Source organism: Manduca sexta, unplaced genomic scaffold, assembly GCF_014839805.1.
Source record: "Manduca sexta isolate Smith_Timp_Sample1 unplaced genomic scaffold, JHU_Msex_v1.0 HiC_scaffold_3445, whole genome shotgun sequence".
Lineage (NCBI taxonomy): Eukaryota > Metazoa > Arthropoda > Insecta > Lepidoptera > Sphingidae > Manduca > Manduca sexta.
In genome coordinates, this window is record NW_023594514.1 from 3,581 (window position 1) to 13,727 (window position 10,147).

Sequence of the window (10,147 nt, forward strand, 5' to 3'; positions counted from 1 at the left end):
CAGTCTTACGCAGGTGGACACTTAGAACATTTTATGTAATAATGAATGATTATATATCTTAATGCCGTTACATAGAGTTTAGTTTTTGTTGAGAAAAGGACGTCTCAGCGTTACATCTCGTACCAACATAATAAACCAAAAATATTAGAAAGTATGTTGGCTACCATGATAGTTGATAATTTGCCGCCATTATTGACGGTAGATTTGTCATTGTTGGAGTTTATTTGCAAAAATTTGTATAATTGCGATTTTGTTCAATAATAAGTTAAGGTTTATGCCGAATACGTTGAGTTGAGCCTGCTTCTCCGTTTCGTGTGCTTCTTCTTGAAGGAAGGAGGTTTGTCTAGTGTGTGTTACGAGATAGTGACTTTTATTATCCCGAGATATTGACTCTAATTCTGTTTACATTTGTGTAGTTTATTTATTTTGTGTGCGAGAATGGGGAAAAAGAATTAATGTGTTTAAAAATGTGAGGTTTGTGGCATACAAAAGCACTCAAAGTCAAACATAATTATGGCTAAATTTCCACTTGATCCACCCCGGTAAGAGAAAATATATATTTTGATTTAAAACATTACATAAAAAGTGATATATATTTAATTCAAATTTACAAACTCAGGTAGTCGATGAAGAGAATATTCTAGATTATGGAGTTTCAATTTATGCTTATTAACCTAATCAAAAAAGGCACGTGCGACATCTATGAATTTGCCCCTTGCAATGATTGTATCATAGTAATTGTTGATTGAATGGAATAAAGACCATATCTGTAAGGTATAAATTTTTCAATTTCCATATAAAATTGGAAATAAATAACGGAAAATTGGAGTGTAATGAATTTTTGAGTAGGAAACCTAAACATAATACAATTTATACTTCAGAAATTCAATGATAATATTGTGTATTTTCTAATTAAATAAAGGAATTATTAAAAATTGTGGACGTTTTATTTTTAATATTCTAAATTCAATCATAATTTATTCCAGTGTAAGATTTATGGTCAGAATTTTATCGATATAAAGCTATCGATACAAAATTATCGATAATATCCATTGAATAAGGAACGTCCCTAGAGACGAGCAGATTTATAGTAAGTTGGCAGCCTTGCGTGTCATTTTTTCTGCGTAATGTTGGTACAAAATATAACTACTGGGCTCATGTATGCGTGCGAAGCTCAATTAATGTACTAAGTGCCGCCTCTTACGTAGTATATTACTTACTCTATCAGGGGTGGACACTTAGAACATTTTATGTAATAATGAATGATTATATATCTTAATGCCGTTACATAGAGTTTAGTTTTTGTTGAGGACGTCTCAGCGTTACATCTCGTACCAACATAATAAAACCAAAAATATTAGAGTATGTTGGCTACCATGATAGTTGATAATTTGCCGCCATTGACGGTAGATTTGTCATTGTTGGAGTTTATTTGCAAAAATTTGTATAATTGCGATTTTGTTCAATAATAAGTTAAGGTTTATGCCGAATACGTTGAGTTGAGCCTGCTTCTCCGTTTCGTGTATATTTCTTCTTGAAGGAAGGAGGTTTGTCTAGTGTGTGTTACGAGATAGTGACTTTTATTATCCCGAGATATTGACTCTAATTCTGTTTACATTTGTGTAGTTTATTTATTTTGTGTGCGAGAATGGGGAAAAGAATTAATGTGTATAAAAATGTGAGGTTTGTGGCATACAAAAGTACCCAAAGTCAAACATATTTATGGCTAAGTATCCACTTGATCTACACCGGTAACAGAAAATTTATATTATGATTTAAAACATTACATAAAAGTGATGTATATTTAATTCAAATTTACAACCTCAGGTAGTCGTTGAAGAGAATACTCTAGATTATGGAGTTTCAATTCTATGCTTAGTAACCTAATCAAAAAGGCACGTGTGAAATCTATGAATTTGCCCTTGCAATAATTGTATCATAGTAATTGTTGATTAGACGGAAAAAGATCATATCTGTAAGGTATAAAATTTTTCAATTTCCATATAAAATTGGAAATAAATAACGGAAAACTGGAGTGTTATTGTATACATAAGAAATTCACGTGATAATATTGTGTATTTTCTAATTAAATAAAGGAATTATTAAAAATTGTGGACGTTTTATTTTTAATATTCTAAATTCAATCATAATTTATACCAGTGTAAGATTTATGGTCAGCAATTTTTATCGATATAAAGCTGTCGATACAAAATTATCGATAATATCGATTAAATAAGGAACGTTCCTAGAAACGAGCAGATTTATAGTAAGTTGGCAGCCTTGCGTATCATTTTTCTGCGTAATGTTGGTACAAAATGTAATTCTACTGGGCTCTGCGTATGTGTGCGTGAGCTCAAATTCAATGTACTAAGTGCCGCCTCTTCTTACGTAGTATATTACTTACTCTATGTTACTCTATGGTCACAGTGTCATTTTTAACTCCATGCATTTATCAAATATTATTTGACAAAAATCATAGCCAATGGCAACAAATTGGGTTGGATACAATGATTGGACACTACATCGTATTTGCATCGCAGTTTGACTTTTCCAGATATAGCAAAATATCATTTACCCATCATAAAAAATTGGAATTGGATTGGATCATTACACAGTAAAGTACTTCTGAAACTTTTAAAACTAAACAGAACCCAACTATAGTGTGAACATGGAAACAAATATTATTGAAAACACTTTATTGAATGAAAAAGACGAAGATGTCCAGGTTGACCCTATCGATGATATAATTGATTATTTAGTCAGATGCGCCAAAATTTCTTTAAAATCCCTCATGTTGACGAAGCGAAGTAACGACTAGTGAAAAAAATATGCGCAGCACGCGAACTTTACAATCGTTCCCCTACAGAATTCTTAATGCAGTTTGGCAAATATTTAACATCAAGTCACGTCGAATATTTTGAAAAATCTAATAATAATCTGTGTACCAGTTTTCGTACATGTGTAGAGCAATTAAAAGAGTACCATTCTGATGCCAGTAGGCGTAAAAGAATAAGAAACAGACGTTACAACGCTTTACAAAAGTTTGCTAACGAAACAGACTACTTCAGTGAAAACAAATGATGTATAGAAACCCCCTATTGTACGAGCAATTAGTTGGCCAGTATCTCACTAATGAAGAAATCAAACACAGAGATGGTGTGGGTAATGTAAATATAAGTTTACTTAACTTGGTTTTAGAGACTGTGGACCATAACTTCATGAGAGAGAAAAAGAATAAACAAATGATAGAAGAAGGTAGCCTACAGGCCACAATAAATACTTCTGAATCTGAAAATAATACTAATGAACACACTCCAGATAGGAAGAAGATGTGGGGGGATTTTTGATACTCCCTGATGTAAAACCAGGGTTTGGCCCAGATGAAAGGAAACAAATTATAATTAGCACATCTGAACAAAATTTGCTACAGAAGAATTTCTTCAAGAAATGTACAATAGTTTTATGGAGGGTTATGACTTGGACATTGATTATGTAAGCATTGATAATGATGAACAATATGATGATTTGCAGCAAATGTCCCAAGATGCAGAGGATAAATATTTTGATTCAGAAACAAATGAAGTGGATAGTCTGGAAGAGCACATGAAATTAGTTGAAGAATTTGCAAGAATAAATTCTAATCATGATAGATAATTTACAAACATTAATAAATATAAATCAAAACATCTTTGTTTCTGTACTGTATAATTCAAATTTATTCCATATACCCGACCTTACTCCAATGGGGTTAACTATTATTTCTTCTGTTTTAATCTATGAAAAGTAGACATCTAAACTCAGTGCCAAATTATATTTTGTATGCCAATCATACAACACTTCAAAGTTTTGGATTATTTAAACAAACTATAGTATAGACAAGAGAATGCTAATGACTTAAATTAAAATTATATTTTATAACCAAAATCAATGAAAAACAGTTTGTCAGTTTTTGCTATGCTGATTAGTAATTCTCCACAAACATTACTTTTTGCATTAAAACCCCAACTTATTTTATTAAGTATATCATATTTCATTTAATTTTTCTTTAATGGTTTTTAATTTAAGCAACAGTCTTAGATGTATTGTAACCTACTAATACCTACTTATGTCTATTTTTGAATTTATGTAATTGAATAGCTATTGATGTGAGAGATTTTCCAAATTAAAAGGTGAGATAAATGTTTATCACACTAACATTCCAAATGATGTATATTCTCGTTTAAAAGTGTACATTTATGATTAGCCTATATTTTCGGAAACCTCGTGCAACTAAGTCGTTGGAAAATTAAAAAAGTAATTATTTGCCAATTTTTTTTGTGTATATATATGTAATAAGGTGCGTTCGGGTAAGATCGGATACGGGGAAAGATCGTATAACGAAAAAATACCACGAACCTATGGTTATTTTTAGTTTAAGCTATATAGGCGGCTACGCTGTCTCTTTTGCCCCGCCCTATATACTACAGTTGATGCTACGACCAAGAACGGGTGCGCTATGTGCATTGACACAAAAAGGTGGATTTCGCTTTTTAACATTTTTGAGACTTCTGTTTGATTTTGTGGACCTTATCATACTAGCATGAGAAGCGTTATTAGAACGGAGTCGAACTTACCCGCGAAGGTCCGATCTTTTCTAAGGGTTTTAAATTTCTATACTGATATCATCTATTTTTAAGCTTAAACAGAGAGAATTGGAAGATGATTAAATTATCACATAAAGTAGCATTAATAATAACTAGTTTCATGTATAAAATGTTGGCAACGCTGAATATTTTATGAGAAAAAATATTTTCTAGACTCCTCGCAACACACCGAAAAACCGTCCGAAATTAGCCGAACGCACTCTATGTGACGCAGCACGTATCTATAGAAATAATGACCACTTTATTTTAGCAATATTATAACTTGAATAACATTATCGGACATTATGCTAATATACGTAAGTATAATAATGTAATCGATTATGCAAGCATATTAATTATAATTGAAGATGGCGATGTTGCATAATGTTGCCGTCTGCATCCGTGCAACACTTCTATAGTTTGTTTAATCGATCGTTATGAACACAAGCTACGTTTCTCTGACACTATTTATTGTAACTATATTTGTAGTGAATGCCTCTTTCTAAGGCGCAATGAGTGTGGTATGCATACAGAAAATGAACGACCCGCAAACATAACATCGAGTAAGTAGGTACGTATACTTAGATAATGCTAGAATTGTTAGTCAGGTGCTGTTGCAATACTACTACACTACAATGTGCTTTCTTGACGCGACACGTGTTGTGTCATTTGCAAAAAGGTAATTATTTACCAATTTTACCTAATATCCTTCCAACACTAAAAAAACATTTCGAACGTATAGTTCATGAGATTAGCGCGTTCAAACAAACAATCAAACACTTTAGCTCTATATACAGTACAGATATAGTTTATAATTAAATTCAACTTAGGTACTTAATAATGCAGATAAGTTTAATAATAATAATTGTTGAATGGGTACATTTATATTTGTTTAGGGTAACATTTGTTTATATGTAATTTAATTTGTTTTTGTGGCAACACGCCTCCACTTCCTTCTTCCTGTCACGGGCTGCCGGCGAGCAGCCACAATAATGTAGTTCTTTAAGTTTATGTTTAAGATATCAAATTAAATAACAGTGATCCGTCATAGTGGTTTTATTAACATGGTAGCAGAGCGTGGTTGCCTGCAAATACAAAGAAGAAAAAGAAGATATTTTCGCAAATAAAGTGGAAACGTGCTATATATGCAATAAGCAAAAATGGCGTTTACTAAATGCAATGACGCAGTTATTCCAATATTCGACGGATCGGATTATAGTAGCTGGAAAATACGTATACTTAAGTTTTTGGAGTTTAAGAAATGTAAAGAAGCTGCCATACGAATCAAAAATGATTCGGATGATGTTGCAAAGTGGGAAGAGATGGATATCCAGGCAACGAACTACATTTATAGTGCAATAAGCAACAAGCAACTCGAATATATATGCGACTTAGATTCCGCATGCAAAATATTGGCAAAATTTGATGAAATGTACCTGCAGAAATCATCGGCACTACAGATTATATGTCGCAACAATGTAGAAGCAATAAAATTATCGAACTATTCGCAAGTAAGTGTATTTTTGACGACTTTGAGAAATCAATAAATCAGTTAAAACAAGCCGGCGCGACGGTAAGTGAACAAGAAAAATTAAATTATATGTTAAAGGCCTTACCTCGTAATTACAGTCATATTGGAGATCTAATAGACGTTTTACCAGAAAAAGACAGAACTGTAGATTATTTGAAAAGTAAAATTATGTTAAAATCATTGGATAAAGAACCTGAAAAATGTAATGAACCATCACGCGACAACTCAAATGTTTTTAAAGCTCACACTAGTAGTTCTGCATCACCTAATAAAACTTTAAATGTTTTACCTGTGGAAAACCTGGCCACATGCAAAGAGATTGTCGACACAGAAATGTTAACAGTGGTAGAGGAAATGGATTTATTAGATTTAATAATAATCGTGGACATCAACGTGGGATCATATTATAATTCAAGAAATATTAGAGGAAGAACTTTATAATAATAATTTATTTCCTTGCAACTATTGAGAATAATAATGTTTCAACTTCAAGTAAAATATATAATATTGAGCAGTCTGGCCACTTAACTTGGTTATTAGATAGTGGTTGTACAGATCATATAATTAATACTGATGAGTACTATCATTCATGTGAAATATTACAACAACCTATTAAAGTAAAAGTTGGTGATGGAAGAATATTAGAAGCTACAAAGGTCGGAAAAATACAAACTTATTTTATGGTCTATGGAAAAAGTCTGAAGTTGTTTTGAACAATGTTTTCTATGTCAAAGAGATGAAAGCAAATTTATTGAGCTATTCAAAGATTACAGACAATCATAAAATTGTTTCCAGGGGACGACAATCAAAAATATATAACGTCTATGGAACTATTATAGCTATAGCAGTGAAAGAAGATAGACTGTATAAATTAAAAGGTTATATAAATGCAAGTACATTACATGCTAATTTAGTGAAGAAATCAAGTATGACAGTGAAGGAGAAATTACATAGGATGCTTGGTCATATAAACTTTAACAATTTGAATACTATGTGTACAAGTGAATTATTGAAAGGATTACCAAAGGAGATTGAATGTAAGTACATGAAATGTGCTATATGTATTGAAAATAAAATGCATAACTTGCCATTTAAAAATAATAGAAAACGAGCACAGGATATATTAGAAATTGTACACACAGATTTAAATGGGCCACACAGAACTACAGGTTTTAATGGTGAAAAATATTTCTTAAGTTTTATAGATGACTATAGTAAGTTGGCAAAAGTTTATTGTATTCCGTCAAAAGATAAAGTATATAATTGTTTAATGCAGTATGTTAATGAGATACAAAATTTAACTGGGAAAAATATTAAAGAATTGAGATGTGATAATGGAAAGGAATACATTAATAAAAGAGTGTTTGACTTTGCAAGATCAAAGGGAATTATGATTAAATCTTGTCCGCCATATGTGCATGAATTAAATGGCACAGCAGAGAGGTTCAATAGATCAATAATGGATATGTCAAGATGTCTATTGGCAGAGGCAAAAGTGCATAAAAGATTTTGGCCTGAAGTGGTTATGGCCGCAGCTTATTTAAAGAATAGAACATTAACAAATGGCACTATAGAAAGGAAGAGCGCCCTTATGAGATATTTTTCAAACAAAGGCCAAGCATTGAAAATTTAAGGATATATGGAAGTAAAGTATTTGTTAGAACACCAGAGGAAAAGAGAAAATGTAAATGGGACAGGAAAGCCGAGCTTGGCATACTAATGGGCTATACAGATGTTGGATATAGAGTATTAATAAACAATAGAATAGTTGTAGCAAGACATTGTGATATAATTGAAGATGATGTAATGTGTATTGGTCTCGATGATAATAGAGAAGAGAAAAATGATAAAAGTAATAGCCAGCCGAATAAATTGGAAGAGAAAATTATAGAAGAGAAGAAAGAGACTAATGCAGAAGAAAATAATGAGAAAATTAATGAAGATTTGAATGCTGAAACAAATGAAAGTTATGATGATAATAAAGTAATTGAAACAAGAAATCGGCGTAAAATCAAGCCACCAACTCGGTTTGATGAAGAATTTGGTTATTATTGTATAACTGTTAACTATTGTGATGCTATGATTCCAGATAATTTTCAGGAGGCAATAACTAGCGATGAAGCAAAAGAATGGACTGAGGCTATGAATCGTGAGATGAACAGTTTGGCAAAAATGAGACCTGGAGACTTGTAAGTAAACCAGCAGACAAACAGCCTTTAGATGTGAAATGGATATACAGAAAGAAAGCCGAAAATAAATTTAAAGCTAGGTTAGTAGTAAGAGGTTTTCAACAAAAAGATTTTATTGATGATATATATTCACCCGTTGCTAAAATGCAAACTTTAAAATTGTTATTGTCTTATTGTTGTCAAAATAATCTTAATATACATCAGATGGATGTTGAAACTGCTTTTTTAAATGGTAAAATTTTATCTGAAGTTTATGTAAACCAGCCAATTGGTTATGATGATGGCACTGATAGAGTTTATAAATTAAATAAAACATTATATGGTTTAAGAAAGCCCTAGGGCTTGGTATGAATGTGTCAATAAGTTTTTAACTAGTCTTGGATTTCAGAGAAGTAAATATGACTTTTGTTTATATTTTAAATTGGATACTAATGTGAGTGTATACATTTTGTTATATGTTGATGATTTGTTAATATGTTGTAAAGATGAAAAGGTAATGAGTAATATTAAAACAAACTGTTAAGTAAATTTACTATGAAGGATATGGGTAAAGTTAAAGAATACATTGGAATACATATTGATTATGATTATAAAAAGAATAAGACCATGACACTGAGTCAGGAATCATATATAGAATCATTAGCTAAGCGTTATAATATAATAAATACAAAGTTATATACTACACCAATGGAAGTAAATCTTAAACTAGAAAACTGTAATATAAATGAGAATGTAAAATATAGAAATTTAATTGGAGCACTTTTATATATTAGTTCAGGTACAAGACCAGATATATCGTTCAGTGTTAATTATTTGAGTAGATTCCAAAATTGCTATAATGAGACACATTTTAAATATGCTTTTGAGAGTACTTAAATATCTTTACTTAACAAAACATATAAAATTAATTTATAACATGAATATAAATTCTGATATGTTAGATTGTTATGTAGATGCAGATTTTGCAGGAGATATTGTCAGTAGGAAATCAACAACAGGATTTGTAATTAGACTGTTTGGGAATGTAATATTTTGGAAATCAAAGAAACAAAATTGTGTAACAAAGTCATCTACATTTGCTGAATACATTGCGCTGTCAGAAGCTGTTACTGAAATTAAATTGATAGTTTGTTTAATTAATGAGATTTGTCAGAAAGATTGTAAACCTGTAAAAATATATGAAGATAATATTGGAGCTCAAATTATTGCTAAATACGGAAATTTCACAAAAAATTCAAAACATATTGAAGTTCATTATCATTTTGTTCATGAAAGTGTTAAAATTGGTTTAATTGATGTTATAAAAATTGCATCTGATCAAAATATAGCTGACATTTTAACAAAACCATTGGGAAGTAATAAATTTAATAAATTTAGAGATATGTTAAAGTTGTTGTAAAAGTAAATTATCTTTCAGATGGATATTATGTTGAGATAAATATTGGTTTAAATTGTTTAATTAAAAGATGATAATTGTAATATAAAAAAAAAAAGGTTACAATTAATATGTTATACTGAAGGTAATGTTTATAGAGCTATTGTACTTGATATGAGTAGTGTATGATATGATTTAGTTAAAATATAAATGTAAGGAGGCATGTTGAATGGGTACATTTATATTTGTTTAGGGTAACATTTGTTTATATGTAATTTAATTTGTTTTGTGGCAACACGCCTCCACTTCCTTCTTTCCTGTCACGGCGAGCTGCCGGCGAGCAGCCACAATAATGTAGTTCTTTAAGTTTATGTTTAAGATATCAAATTAAATAACAGTGATCCGTCATAGTGGTTTTATTAACAATAAA

General features: G+C 30.9%; 1 pseudogene; it reads left to right on the forward strand.

Annotated features, from left to right (window-relative positions):
• Positions 1-2,389: 2,389 nt before the first annotated feature.
• On the forward strand, positions 2,390-3,696 carry LOC119192960 (annotated as a pseudogene).
• Positions 3,697-10,147: the final 6,451 nt, after the last annotated feature.